At 44.1% G+C, this 13927-nt stretch overlaps 1 long non-coding RNA gene and 2 other non-coding genes across 3 annotated transcripts in view; 1 reads left to right on the top strand and 2 right to left on the bottom strand.

Annotated features, from left to right (window-relative positions):
• LOC140458934 (uncharacterized) overlaps nucleotides 1–13927 on the top strand; it is a 69415-nt gene that overhangs the window by 36651 nt on the left and 18837 nt on the right. The gene's annotated exons all lie outside the window — the stretch shown is intronic.
• trnav-cac (transfer RNA valine (anticodon CAC)) lies at nucleotides 889–961 on the bottom strand. The gene has a single exon. It is a non-coding gene; the product is annotated as a tRNA-Val (tRNA).
• trnal-cag (transfer RNA leucine (anticodon CAG)) lies at nucleotides 2487–2568 on the bottom strand. Its single transcript has one exon. It is a non-coding gene; the product is annotated as a tRNA-Leu (tRNA).

Here is a 13927-nt window from a genome sequence, read left to right as displayed (position 1 = left end):
CAGTTTCTCAACATAGTAACAAAGTCAAAAGGTAATTACCTCACCCCACCCCCACTCCGGAAGAGGTGCTAACTGCCCTTGATTGCTTTTTGTTCTCGATGTGAAGAGCTCTCACGCCTCTGAGTCACCTTCACGTGTCTGGTTGCTGAGTGAGTCACAAAGAAGGAGTTTCTCCAGAGCTGCAACTGCCTGACTTCCCCACTCGACTTCGCCGTTTACATTTTCCTGCTCCTCAGTGATTTCAAGAAAACCAAATGGATGCGATGTCATTCTGTAACCTCTCTGTCGATTCCTCCGTTTCAGTTCCAACGTGGCTTAGGTCTCGGGGCGCACCTTAATACTAGCGACACCATGAAAGCACAGGTCCAGAGGTTCCTCTGAGAGTGTAATTTCTTTCATTGCTGTTGCTGATTGAAAGAGCCACTCAAGTGCGAACTGCTCCAAAACATGATTCAGGACCTCTGGTGCCAATTCTCGTACGTTGAATAACGACAGACAGCTTCCAAACGAGGCCTTTCAGAGACGCCTTTGGGGTACATTTAACAGACAGACAAGTTCAGGAATCCGTGGTGCACTGTGACACCAGCGCATCAGCTTCTTCCCTGTCTTTGAACCGGGCCGCCTGCGCAAGGAATGCAAATGCGGTACTGCTTTTCGTAGAAGAATCAGAAGGGGGTAACTACACTCTCAAACAGAATTGCATATGATCAGAACCAGTTTGGATAAAAACTTTACAATTCTTTGCACAGTCATTAAATGGAATTGCATTACATTTCACTACGCGAGCAGATTTGTTCAAGCAACTTCGAAGGCAGGTTTGCAGATGGGAAAGCAAGCAAGAAAGCACCGTTCTTGTCCATGTAAAAGGCTGCCGATGAAGAACAAAGCAGTTTCTGCCCAGTTTCGAACTGGAGACCTTTCGCGTGTGAGGCGAACGTGATGACCACTACACTACAGAAACAAGCCGCAGCCGCCCATCCGGCAGCTCAGGGGCATCCAGCACTGAAAGTTGAAGCCATTCTTCGTTTCACCTTTCTGTTTCCAATAGCTCGTTGTTGTCCAGCGTAATTGACATCTTCAAAACATAAAAAAAAGACACGTGAAATTGATGATAAAATATAGACAAGGATGTGGTCAATGTTTGGACCGTAGGGCGAGGTCGACTAGGCTGGGACGACTTTCCCTGCAGCGTAACGACTGCGACATGATCTAATGGAAGGGTTGGAAACTGAGTATTTACGTGTTTTACCCAAATTGGGGTGAGTTGAAAACTCGAGAGCATAGGTTTAAGGTGAGTGGGCTGAAATTGACAAAGGACCTGAGGCACATTTCCCACACAGAAGGTTGTGCGTGTATGGAATGAGCTCCCAGAGGAAGCGGAGGAGGCTCAGAAAATTGCATGAGTTTCTGGATAGGATGGGTTGAGAGGGTTTGGGGCCAAATACTGGGGAACCGGACTTGTTTATATTTGGCTATGTGCTGAGCATGGACGAGATACACCGAAGTATCTGTTTCCACGCGGTGTCCCCCAAAAACGTTGTGTTGCTTACACCTGCTTTAAAGGATTACTTTTTAGCGGAGCTTGCCGTCGCAGTCTGTGGCACAATCCTTTACTGTGTTCGATGCTCACGGGAAAGGTAGTATTGCGAAACACTGCAGAAAGGAACGACTTCCTTACTTTTGCTCCGACTGACCATACTCTGTGAAATTTTCCCAGATCCTCAGTTAAGGACTTTTGCAGCTGGAAGTTTCCTCAGAAACGCTGTTAACTCGTAAAGTATTGAGCGAATCGCAAAACAGAAAGCATTTAACACGGAACACAAACAAAGCTGGCATACCTAATGCATTTTCAGACACAGAGGTGCATGAATGCTAAATGTGAGACAGTCCGAGGGCATGATTTATAAAGAAATCTCACAACTAACAACAGGACAATTCCAAACTACTCTTTCACACATACTGCAGCCTTAGGGAACCACCACTTCCCAGACAATACTGAAGAGAGAGAAAGAAAGAACCTAATAAGAATGGGCCATAAAAAGTGAATTTCACCAATCACAGTCTCGATTAGATTACCTTTCCCTTCCGATGTCTCCAGGACGGAAACGAAGGAAATGGGAGAAATTCAACAACATATCACATCGAAATTCGTTGGAACGATTTTCCCATTGGCCGAAAAACCAAATAACGACGAGTCGAGTCACCCCAGGACTTTGTTTCACAACAGCGATGAAATACCGGTCTCCATTCGGTTCCAGTACAAGCTCAACTTGCCTGGAACAGCACAGCTGCTTGCGATTTTCTGCGCGGGAGGCGAACACGATCATGACAGACAGAGACACTTTGAAATATTCGGCACTATCCCACACCACAGTTAATTCCCCGGGAAGCAAAGCCATTTTACTTTTGTTTTCAACATCAATACAGTGGGGACAGAAACAGCATTTTAACAAAAAAGCTGCAGCGTTGGAGTTGATCTGCAGAAATGGCAGTGGTGGGATTCGAACCCACGCCCCTTTCGAGACTGGAACCTGGATCCAGCGCCTTCGACCGCTCGGCCACACTACCAGCCGGCCGCGCCCACCATTTTCTTGCGTTTCCAACTGTGCTCTCCTGCATAACAACAGATGCCAAGTCACATGAAAATGGTTCCATGATCCCTCTCCGACTCGCACAGCTGCTGGGATGTGCCCGTCTACAATATCAATTTCGCAGCAGATAATGAGAGCCCATCAATCCAGACAAAAATCAATGGTAAGCTGAGTCTATCTTCTCAGACTCCTTTCAGCTCCAAATGTATCTGTGAGAATTAACCATACAACCAGAAAGACACTCGTATACCTGCACCATGGGAAACACTATCAAAACGGGATTGTTGTCAAGGAGTTCATTCTCGATCATGGATTGTAATCGATTTGCATTGTCATGTCGGTTCCAGCACCGTGGGGAAATAGTGAGAATATGATGAATGTAATGTATTTTCCTGTATGAAACAGTAAAAAGTGCAGAACAATTTAAAAGGATGTTGCCAGCGCTTCGGGGTCTGTGTTATAGGGAGAGGTTGTACAAGTGAGGATTTTACGTTTAGTGCAGAGGAAACTGAGTGGGTTATTTTCTAGAAGTGTATAAGACCATGAGGGTCATGGATAAGGTGAATGCACTCATCCTTTTCCCAGGAACTCAAGGATTGGACGGCTTGATTAGATCAGTTTAAGGTTAGCGGAGAAAGAATAAAAGGGAAGCTGAGGGGCAACTGTTTTCGACAGAGGGTGGTATGTATATGGAATGACCTGCCAGTGGAAGTGGGTCAGGCAGGAACACTCACAACAGGGAAAAGGCATTTGGACAAATACATGGATAGGAAAGGGTCAAAAGCAAATGGGCAAGTGCAGGGAAATGGGGTTAGTGTGGATAGACATTCTGGTCGGCATGGGCCAGTTTGGGCCAAAGGGCCTATCTCTGCTGTAAGATTCTACAATTCTAAGTGCATTTCCTATTTCTCCCACTAACTCTGGTATCCTGGGATGTATTCCATCAGGGCAATGAGACTTGTGTACCTTTCGCTCCATTAACTTGCCCAGCTCTAACTCTTTCACGATAATTGTTATTATCTAGGTCCTCACCTTCCTCAGTCTCCTTATCAATTCCTGTCCTGTTCTTCGTATCCTCCACTGTGAAGGCTGACTGCTGTGTACTCATATTCCTGAACCCTGCTGGATAGGAATAACTCGGCACAGAACTGTGAGAGGTCTTCTTTGAATCTTCATTTATGAGACATGGCAGATACCTGGATAGTGTACATACAAAATACCTCCAGACAGCATCAGGTAACTCCCTGCCTGTCGGATGTACAGCTCCCATTCGTATACCGTTGTGGTTTGGGACTTTGAATAGAGACTGTCTCTCAGTATTATCTCCATGGCAACGGCAGTTAGAAAGTCTAGTTCAGTTCAGCACTTTGTGGTTAAACCACATACCCTTCCCCCACACCCCTGTGACTCCCTCAAGTATCTGACAGGCGCTTCAGTTTCAGTGGGGTATCTCTCAGGATTCTGATGTCGAGGAGCCGGTGGTGGGGTGGACAAAGTTAAAAACCACACATCACCAAGTTGCAATCCAACAGGATTATTTTGAGGTACAAGCCTTTGGAGTGTGCTGTGATTTTTAACTTGATCAAGATTATCCTGGCGGATAGGATCAAGGATAACCCCAAGGCATTCTATGCGTACGTGAGAAACCTGAGAATGACGAGAACGAGGGTAGGTCCGATCAAGGACAGTGGTGGGAGACTGTGTATTGAGTCGGAAGAGATAGGAGAGGTCTTGAACAAGTACTTCTCTTCAGTATTTACGAACGAGAGGGACCGTATTGTTGAAGAGGAGAGTGTGAAACGGACTGATAAGCTAGAAGAGATACCTGTTAGGAAGGAAGATGTGTTGGACATTTTGAACAACTTGAGGATAGACAAGTCCCCCGGGCCTGACGGGATATATCCGAGGATTATGTGGGAAGCAAGAGAGGAAATTGCAGTACCGTTGGCAATGATCTTCTCGTCTTCACTGGCAACTGAGGTGGTACCAGGGGACTGGAGAGTAGCGAATGTTGTGCCCCTGTTCAAAAAAGGGAATAGGGATAACCCCGGGAATTACAGGCCAGTTAGTCTTACTTCTGTGGTAGGCAAAGTAATGGAAAGGGTACTGAGGGATAGGATTTACGAGTATCTGGAAAGACACTGCTTGATTCGGGACAGCCAGCACGGATTTGTGAAGGGTAGGTCTTGCCTTACAAGTCTTATTGAATTCTTCGAGGAGGTGACCAAGCATGTGGATGAGGGTAGAGCAGTGGATGTAGTGTACATGGATTGTAGTAAGGCATTTGATAAGGTTCCCCATGGTAGGCTTATGCGGAAAGTCAGGAGGCATGGGATAGAGGGAAATTTGGCCAATTGGATAGAAAACTGGCTAACCGGTCGAAGTCAGAGAGTGGTGGTAGATGGTAAATATTCAGCATGGAGTCCAGTTACAAGTGGAGTTCCGCAGGGATCAGTTCTGGGTCCTCTGCTGTTTGTAATTTTTATTAATGACTTAGATGAGGGAGTCGAAGGGTGGGTCAGTAAATTTGCAGATGATACAAAGATAGGTGGAGTTGTGGACAGTGAGGAGGGCTGTTGTCGGCTGCAGAGGGACTTAGATATGATGCAGAGCTGGGCTGAGGAGTGGCAGATGGAGTTCAACCCTGCCAAGTGTGAGGTTGTCCATTTTGGATGAACAAATAAGAATGCGGAATACAGGGTTAATGGTAGGGTTCTTGGTCAGGTGGAGGAACAGAGGGATCTTGGGGTCTATGTACATAGATCTTTGAAGGTTGCCACTCAGGTGGATAGAGTTTGTAAGAAGGCCCATGGAGTATTATCGTTCATTAGCAGAGGGATTGAATTCAAGAGTCGTGAGGTGATGTTGCAGCTGTACAGGACTTTGGTTAGGCCACATTTGGAGTACTGTGTGCAGTTATGGTCGCCTCACTTTAGGAAAGATGTGGAAGCTTTGGAGACGGTGCAGAGAAGATTTACCAGGATGTTGCCTGGAATGGAGAGTAGGTCGTACGAGGATAGGTTGAGAGTTCTCGGCCTTTTCTCGTTGGAACGGCGAAGGATGAGGGGTGACTTGATAGAGGTTGAAAGATGATCAGGGGAATAGATAGAGTAGACAGTCAGAAACTTTTTCCCCGGGTACAACAGAGTGTTACAAGGGGACATAAATTTAAGGTGAAGGGTGGAAGGTATAGGGGAGATGTCAGGGGTGGGTTCTTTACCCAGAGAGTGGTGGGGGCATGGAATGCACTGCCCGTGGGAGTGGTAGAGTCAGATTCATTTGCGACCTTTAAGCGGCATTTGGATATGTCCATGGATGGGTGCTTAATCTAGGATAGAAGTTCGGCACAACATTGTGGGCCGAAGGGCCTGTTCTGTGCTGTATTGTTCTATGTTCTATGTTCTAAGATTATCTCAATGGTAACAGTTAAGTACTTCAGCAATTACAGAGGCCATATATTCCCCACACAATATGTTCCCCTCAGCAGGGTAAACTGCTATTCCAGCCCAAGGGACAGGTATTAATCACTTTTCTCCGCCAATTCCATCTCGCTTTCTGTTGATCTTTAAAGTTTTTCTAATCTCCTTGGTCTTTGCCAATATTTATGTATTTTATTTCATTTTGATAGACTACCTTATTTCCTGAGCCACCCTTGCCAGATGACTCCTCTTCCTACAGTCCTTCCTTTTCCCTGCTATATACTTTTGCTGAGCACTTCGAAAAATGGCTTTGATATTCCTGCACTGTCCGCCAACTTTCCCACCATAAAGTCTTTGTTTCCAGTCCACATTAGCCAACTCCTGCCTCATTCTATTGTAGTCTCCTTTTGTTTAAGCACTGGATCTTGGGAGTGGATCTAATCTTCCAGCTTTCCATCTGTGTTCTAAGTTCAACCAGACTTCTCAGAATTCTTTTATCAGATTAAGAGGGGAGGCGATGTTTCCTGGGTGTTTTGGTTTTCATTGTCAGAGACCTTGGCTGTGTAATAAAGTACAGGATAGGTAATCACAACAGAGTATTCTGGACGGTGTGAATGTACCACACAGTCTAAAACCATAAATCACTCTCTCCCCTGAGTTTAAAATTGCAAAATCATTATCTCCTACACACTTCCTCACTATCTAAGCTTGGTATGCTAATGCACTTGACTATCTGTCATTTTCCGAAAATCTCCTTTGGTGAAGTTGGTGATTTTTGGATTCAGCTTTCCAGTTATTACCGTTAGAAGATAAGCACTGGGCACTGGAGAACCAGCCCCACCATTTAATACGGTGATGATTGAGCTCACATCGGTCTCAGCTGGATTTTCCAGCCTGCTCTCTCACCCTTCATCTCATTGCAAATTAAACATCTGTATCTCTTCATTAAATTGGCTCATTGTCCTGGCATCCACCGCATTTTGAATAGGGAATTCCACAGATTGAGATAAGTACCTTCTTCCTCATGAGAAGAGAATAGAGCCCCTGTTGTGGTTCTGTTGTGGAGCTGGGAATTTGTCTTGCAAACGTTTCGTCGAGTTGACATCCTCAGTGTTTGGGAACCTCCTGTGACGCGCTTCTGTGCTGTTTCTTCCGGCATTTATCGTGGCCTGTCTCTGCCGCTTCCGGTTGTCAGTTCGAATGGCCGGTATATTGCAGTGATCACAGTGTGTCTGAGTTTTGCGTTTATTTTGGGTGAGGGTAGTCTGTGTCTGAGACGAGCGCTTAACACCCAGACAACGGGAATGGTATCAGATAGCGAAGTTAGGACGGGCTGAAGTGAAGTGGAAAATTCTGTCAGAAGGTGGGTCAATACAAATGCATCACATCACCCAGACTGTAAAAGATTCGCAGAAGGAGCAAAGCAACTTCAATGCAGGCACAATAACAGGTAAATTAGAAAGAAGACAATTGAACACACTGAGATGGAGTGGAATTATTTATGAGAAAGGATTAAATTTAGAAGCTATTTTACATACAGACTGTCGTCACATTGGAAAAAGGAATTTCCTGCAAAGTAACGGTGATATTTGCCTGCGACATCACAATTGCGAGAGACACTGACATATTATCTTCTGCAACAGCGTGGCCTAGTGAAAGCATGATCGGCCCATCAATCAGAATTCAATACTTCAAAGTTCTCCTATGCGCTATACAACCTATTTGCTGCTCCTGTAGTCAGATCCTAATCACTGCTTCCTGCCTCACGTAAATACTTGAAACATGATCCAATCCCCAGTGTTTCCGCTTTAACCCATATTTTGTAACTCCCGAGCTGACACAGGTACGAGTGACCAATTGGCCTTTTCGAGCGCTCTCACTCTGTATGATCTGAATGATAAAATGTACTGCATCTGATCCGCAGGAGACACTGCAGAAATTAACCCATCCCAGCGGACTGAGCTGCCTCTATTGATCGAGCTGTTTCCATTGGTATAGTATCACACAGTAACAGCCAACGTCTTTTGATGTCATCCGCGAAGGTACTTGCAACAAAAAAGCGGAAGACGGCTGGAAACAGCTGTCGTCAGTGCGATATACAGAAGCCCAGCGGGATCCTAGCTAGATTACTGTGTGCAGTTCTGCAATTCAGACTACTTTATCTTTTATGATTTTTAACCCATGAGAAATTTGTTACCACCTTCGATGACAGCCATAATGCTCTGACCACTTTGACGGAGCCAGTACAAGTCAGTTCTAATAGTTATCAATAGATTGAATCTAAACAGGATGCCCCACAACAGGAAGTGCTCTGACACTCAATGCCGGTAAGCCAAGGTAATTTTCCTAAAACCACTCCCGTCTGGTAATACCATTGAAGATATTTTATACAGTAACCTTTCATTCTCAATTGCCAGTTCCAGTCCATGAAGCAGCCAGTAACATGCAGCAGTGAATTTAAATCTAACAGCAGCATTGCCCTGGCAGGAGAGATTAAGGAGCTTGAAGCTGTCTTCTCTGGAGTATCTAAACATGAAACACTTCAAAGGAACAAAAATCTTCAAGAGCTCGAGAGGATACATACAGGAAGGATGTGCTCCTAGGCTGGTGTGCCTGGAATAAAATAAACGCGAACTACAGTATCTTTACCCAGCATCCCCTTTAGCTGCGTAACTGTTTAAGATTTATTTGCTGCTCTAATTAGACTCCCAGTTTTAACTGCTGTCATGTTGATGACTATGCAAATGTATAAAATTTAATTTAATCTATCCCAAAACCTCTCTGTACTTGTGTCTCACTTGTGCTCACTGAGACCCTCATTCAATCTCACCTCTTTACAAACCCTGCCCAGATATTTCCTCATAAGGCTCAGAATGAAATATTCACAGAATTGTTACTGTGCAAAAGGAGGCTGATTGGCTCATCAGCTCTCCAAAGGATCACCTCACTGAATGCCAGTCTTCTGCCTTTACCCCATAAACCTTCCCATTCATCCTCTTCCAATAACACCGGCGAGTTCACAAGTAACCACAGCGATCAGATTTGTTTTGTTTGTTCGTGGGATCATGGCATCACGTGCTGGGGCAGCATTTATCATCCATTCTAACTGCCCAAGAGATGGTTCAGAGTCAACCACGTTATTCAATGTCTGGATTCACTTGTAGGCTGGACCAGGTCAGAATTAACAGTTTCTCAGACCCAATGACATGAAGAGTTGATTTCTGGCCTATTATCGTATTTCTGAAATGATAATGAATAATTTTTGCAGTTGAATTAAAAGTGAAAGACCAAAATGTGTTTTATTCTGATTGAGCACATCCTCCTATTTTCTAAATTGTTATTGACTGTCTCATTCCACTCGCACCAGAACCTATTCCAGAGAGTGTTGCAGAATGGTCAGCTGCAGGTGATCACTTGACCGGTCGCTGGACCCAAAGGTTCACTCTCCACAGATGCTACCAGATCTGATTTTTTCCAGCAGTTTCTGGTATTGTTCCTGATTTCCCAGCATTTGCAGATGTTTAGTTTTTGAATATTGATCTTGTCTGGTGCAGAGTAGTTAATTGATGTGTTTGAATGGTTTTGAAAATTCCAACTTAGGCCACAAATCAGCCATGATCTATTGAATGGCAGAGCAGGGTTGAAGGGGTGAATGACTTCCTCCTATTTCAGTGAAAGTTATCCATCTGCAGCTTGTGGTAACATTTCCCCTCACTGCTCCCTTCCCCTCCATGTCTAACACACTGTTACTGACTGAACAAACCTCCTGTGTTTGAACTAAACCTGCTCATGTTCAGTGGTTCCTTCTACTGCCACCCGGATTTAACTCTCATCATGGGATGCTGTCTCGTGTTACTGCGGGAATGCCCATAAGGACTAATCCTGGAGCATGTATCCCCTGGGATCCAAAAATCCTGTTTATTTCCTTCTTCCTATTTCATTCTGGCATTGAACTCTCGGTTTCAATCCATTCTCCTGTCATGCTCTTCAACATGCCCATGTGGGTGGACTCGAGGCAGCTGGCACCTGAAATTGTGGGAGGAGGCAGATTCAATCAGGGATTTGGGAAAACACTCAGACAATGACATATCCGTCTGATTGTTGACTCAGACAGATAGGCAGTAAGAAAGATGCACATTTAGATCGTACCTTTGATGACCTGGAGCAATGAAACATGCTTCAAACGCAATGATTTCAACCTCAAATCTCTTAAAACACAGATACAAAGCTTTCTACTTGTACCAGGTTGTCTCTCAGCCTCCTGTTTTCTTAAGAAAAGATTTTTAAGCTGTTATGCCTTTCCTGGTGATTATACCCACTGTTTCTCTGTCAGATTTATGACTGAACCTTTATTTTCCTGTTGTGAGTGATGCTCGTACCAGAAACAGTTCCTGACTTGTGAGGGGGTTCGGTTGGAGTATTTATATTTACATAAATTCCCACCCTCACACACAGTGTGAATTTGATGTAAAACAGAAGGAAAGGATTGATTGAGCACCCACAAAAACACAAAAGGCAGCATGTGTACCTGAGTTGAATGAACCTGGACTTAGGAAAATGTGACAACAATCACAACTAGTTAGAATTACAGAATCCCTTAGGCGCACAAAGAGACTATTTGGTCCATCCAGTATGCAATGACTTGCTGTCCTACCCTACCTTCATAACCCCACATTTAGCCTGGCTAACTCAACCCACCTAACCTACACACTATTGGCCATGTTAGCATGGCCAATCCACCAAACCTGCACATCTGTGGGAGGGTCACATATTATGTCTAAGTGCTCAGGATTGTGGGATGAAGGCTCAGAAATACTTGACTTTGACGCAAATCCTCTTTTTTTTCAAAATAAAATCTGGGAGAAACTGCAGCCAGAAAGATTTCCGATTATCTCATGAGAAATAGAATTCAAAACTCGTGCCACTGACCCAGGGGGCGCAGTGAAGTCACAGAGGTCTGGGAACAATCAGAACTGAAACAAGATGTGAGCAAGGTGGGAGGGAGACAAGGACAAAAAGACACTCTGTCACACGGGGGAAGACAGGAGAGATTAAATTACAGAAATGGTAGTCCCTCAAGGCCATGGGGAATGGAGTTAGAGCTGGGAAAGAAACCAGGAAACAAGGTGAGCAGCTGTCAAAGAAATACATTGAAAAAGCAGATTATAACAACATTGAGGGCAGAGTACACAGTCTGAAATTGTTGCTCTCATTGGTGAGTACAGAACGCTGTAAAGCCTGGGTCATTCTATTTCAGCCAACATATGCAGGATAGGCCAAGTGGCCTCTATCTGTGCTGTAACTTTCTGATAAATTTATTCTGACATTTGGAATTCAGGTCGAATGATGTTCATAAATTCTCAAATTGGACTTGAGTTTAATATTCTGGAGAAATGTTAAATAAATCACAATGATCCCATTCTGCAGACTTTAGTCCGCAGCCCTTAATGTTCCAGCATCTCAGTTACATCCATGTCCTTTTATTCTAATGTGATGCTGGTTACTGCCTCTGCCACCCCATCAATGATTTCCTGCTCCCCACCATCTCTGAGTGAAATGAATTCTCCTCTCCCCTTCTTTCTGGGAATTTGTTTCAATCTAAATCGTCCAGTTTCTGACCTCTCAGTTAATGCATAGCTCCTTCCTAGACACTCGATCTGGATTCCTCAGCATTTTATCACTTCAATTAAATCTCAGGTCATCCTCCTCGGAAATCATCCCCAGCCTATCCAACCTTTCCTCAGAGCAGGAATTTTCCAATTGTAGAAACATTCTGATCAATCTCCTCTGTATCCTCACTGGTGTGATCACATTAACCCTGGAATAAGGGGATCAGAAGTGTGTGCAGTACATTAACTGCAGTCAAATGAGTGTTGCTGATATTTCCCATGTCACCTCCGTGTTCTTGTGGTTGTCGATCACACAAGACGTGTCCTGGTTTCCCACTTGGAACTGGATTTGCACTCCATGGGGCTGGGATTCCCTACCATGTGTTTATTTGTTAACACATCCTAAATTAACTTCAGATTAAAAGAACATTATCAGCTACCTACCAATCAACTGCTTCCATTATACTCAAGTCACCTTACTTTTTAAAATCTCTTTAAAAATATTACTATCTAAACACAATAGGCTTTAAGTTGCTGACCAAGTATTCAGATGTCTCCATCGTGACAATTACTTGAAGATTATCTTTACCTTCAGCTACATTTGGTGAATTGAACACTGATTGTAAATATATGAATATCAAACGGACTTGAGTTTTACGATAATTAATCCAGTCTGACATTCTTGTTGGTTAATATCTTGAAGAGAACTGTCCTCAGAACTCCAGCTGTGCTCTGACTTCCTTCACAACTGGATTTGGTTGGACTGCAAATCTTAGATCTGTTCTGTTGTTTCCCGGATTGCTTCACTCTGTCTATCACTTGCTGCTTATGCTGTTAGGCACACAAGTAGTCCTCTTTGGGAACTTCATCAGGTTAACACCTCATTTTTAGGTATTCATGCTGCTTTTACTGATATGCCCTCCTGAATTCTCACAGTTGAATGAGGACTGATACTCTGGTTTGATGGTAAGAGGCAAGTTGGGTAATATGCGGGGCCCTGATTGTATAAGATTTGTTGGAGTACAATTCTACTGCAGTTCTTGGAAGGAATGAGCTAAACTCTTACACTGTTGGCCCCATATAATACATGCAGTATCATGAACACTGATAGGCCAAGTCATGAAATACAAGAAACACTGTACAATGTTGCAGGACCACAACTGCAGCAAGGGGAGTTCAAGATCCAACTTGACATAGGAGCTGGGGAAGAAGCAGCTGATCAGATTATCTCATTCATAGTCACAAAGAGACTGTGAGATTATTGTATTGCTGGAGGTGAGGATGAAGGAGGTTGGGGAGATGGAGAGCCCTTCAAAAGAAACTAATGTGCCTGTGAGTTGTGAGATAGAATTGATTGCCATGCATTTAGCAGAAAGCTAATTGAAACTGTTTTTACCCCCAAAAGATAACAAGACTGATGATGCTTCCAATCATCATCAGAAAAAAACCCCAGAATACATGGTTCGGAGATGGATGTCAATAGCCAATCAACATCCAACTCCTGCAATCATTGAGCAAACATATGTGTGATTACCCAGTTCTGATGAACCAGAAAATCACTGTTCACTCTGTGCAGATGGACAGCGATGTGGGGAAGTATTGGTCTCGTGGTATTGTCGCGAGGCAGTTAATCTAAAACCCCAGATCGTGTTCTGGAGACCTGGGTTCAAAGCCTATTGCAGCAGATGGGGGAATTTGAATTCAATAAAAAAACTTGTGAAATTAGAGTCTAATGATGACCATTAATCGATTGTCAGAAAAACCCATCTGGATCACTAATGCCCTTTCAGGAATGAAGCTGCCATCCTTACCTGGTCTGGCCAACATTGTGACCTCAGATCCACAGTAATGTGGTTGACTCTTACCTTCCCTATGGGCAATGAGGTATGGGCAGTAAATGCTGCCGGGCCAGCGGCACCCTCATCCTGTGAATGAATAAAGGAAAATAAAAATCTGTACCCAGTGTGAATCTGTGCATGTTCAACAATGTTGTGAACATTTCCAAAGCTAATTTCTGTGTGCACAACTTTATGAGCTGTCAAAACCATTGTTCATTACTTGGCGTGAAAAAGAGGAAAAAGTCCTTCAACTGTGGTTATCAGTAAATTGACTGGTGTCTCAGCAGGATGGATGCCTGAGTGAATCCCTTCCCCCTCACACACACAGAGCAGGTGAACGGCCCCCCAGTCTGACTGGTTTGGCCAGTTTCCAGGTGGGATGGGTAAAGAATTCCCTTCTGGCATTCCCCACATTTCCAGAGTCGATCCCTGGTGTGGCTGCACTGGTGTTGAGCCATTTCAGATAAATG

The sequence above is a fragment of the Chiloscyllium punctatum genome, chromosome 34 (genome assembly GCF_047496795.1).
Source record: "Chiloscyllium punctatum isolate Juve2018m chromosome 34, sChiPun1.3, whole genome shotgun sequence".
NCBI classification, from domain to species: Eukaryota; Metazoa; Chordata; class Chondrichthyes; order Orectolobiformes; family Hemiscylliidae; genus Chiloscyllium; species Chiloscyllium punctatum.
Note: the sequence above shows the minus strand (reverse complement) of the source record. Positions and strands in the feature narration are given on the sequence as shown.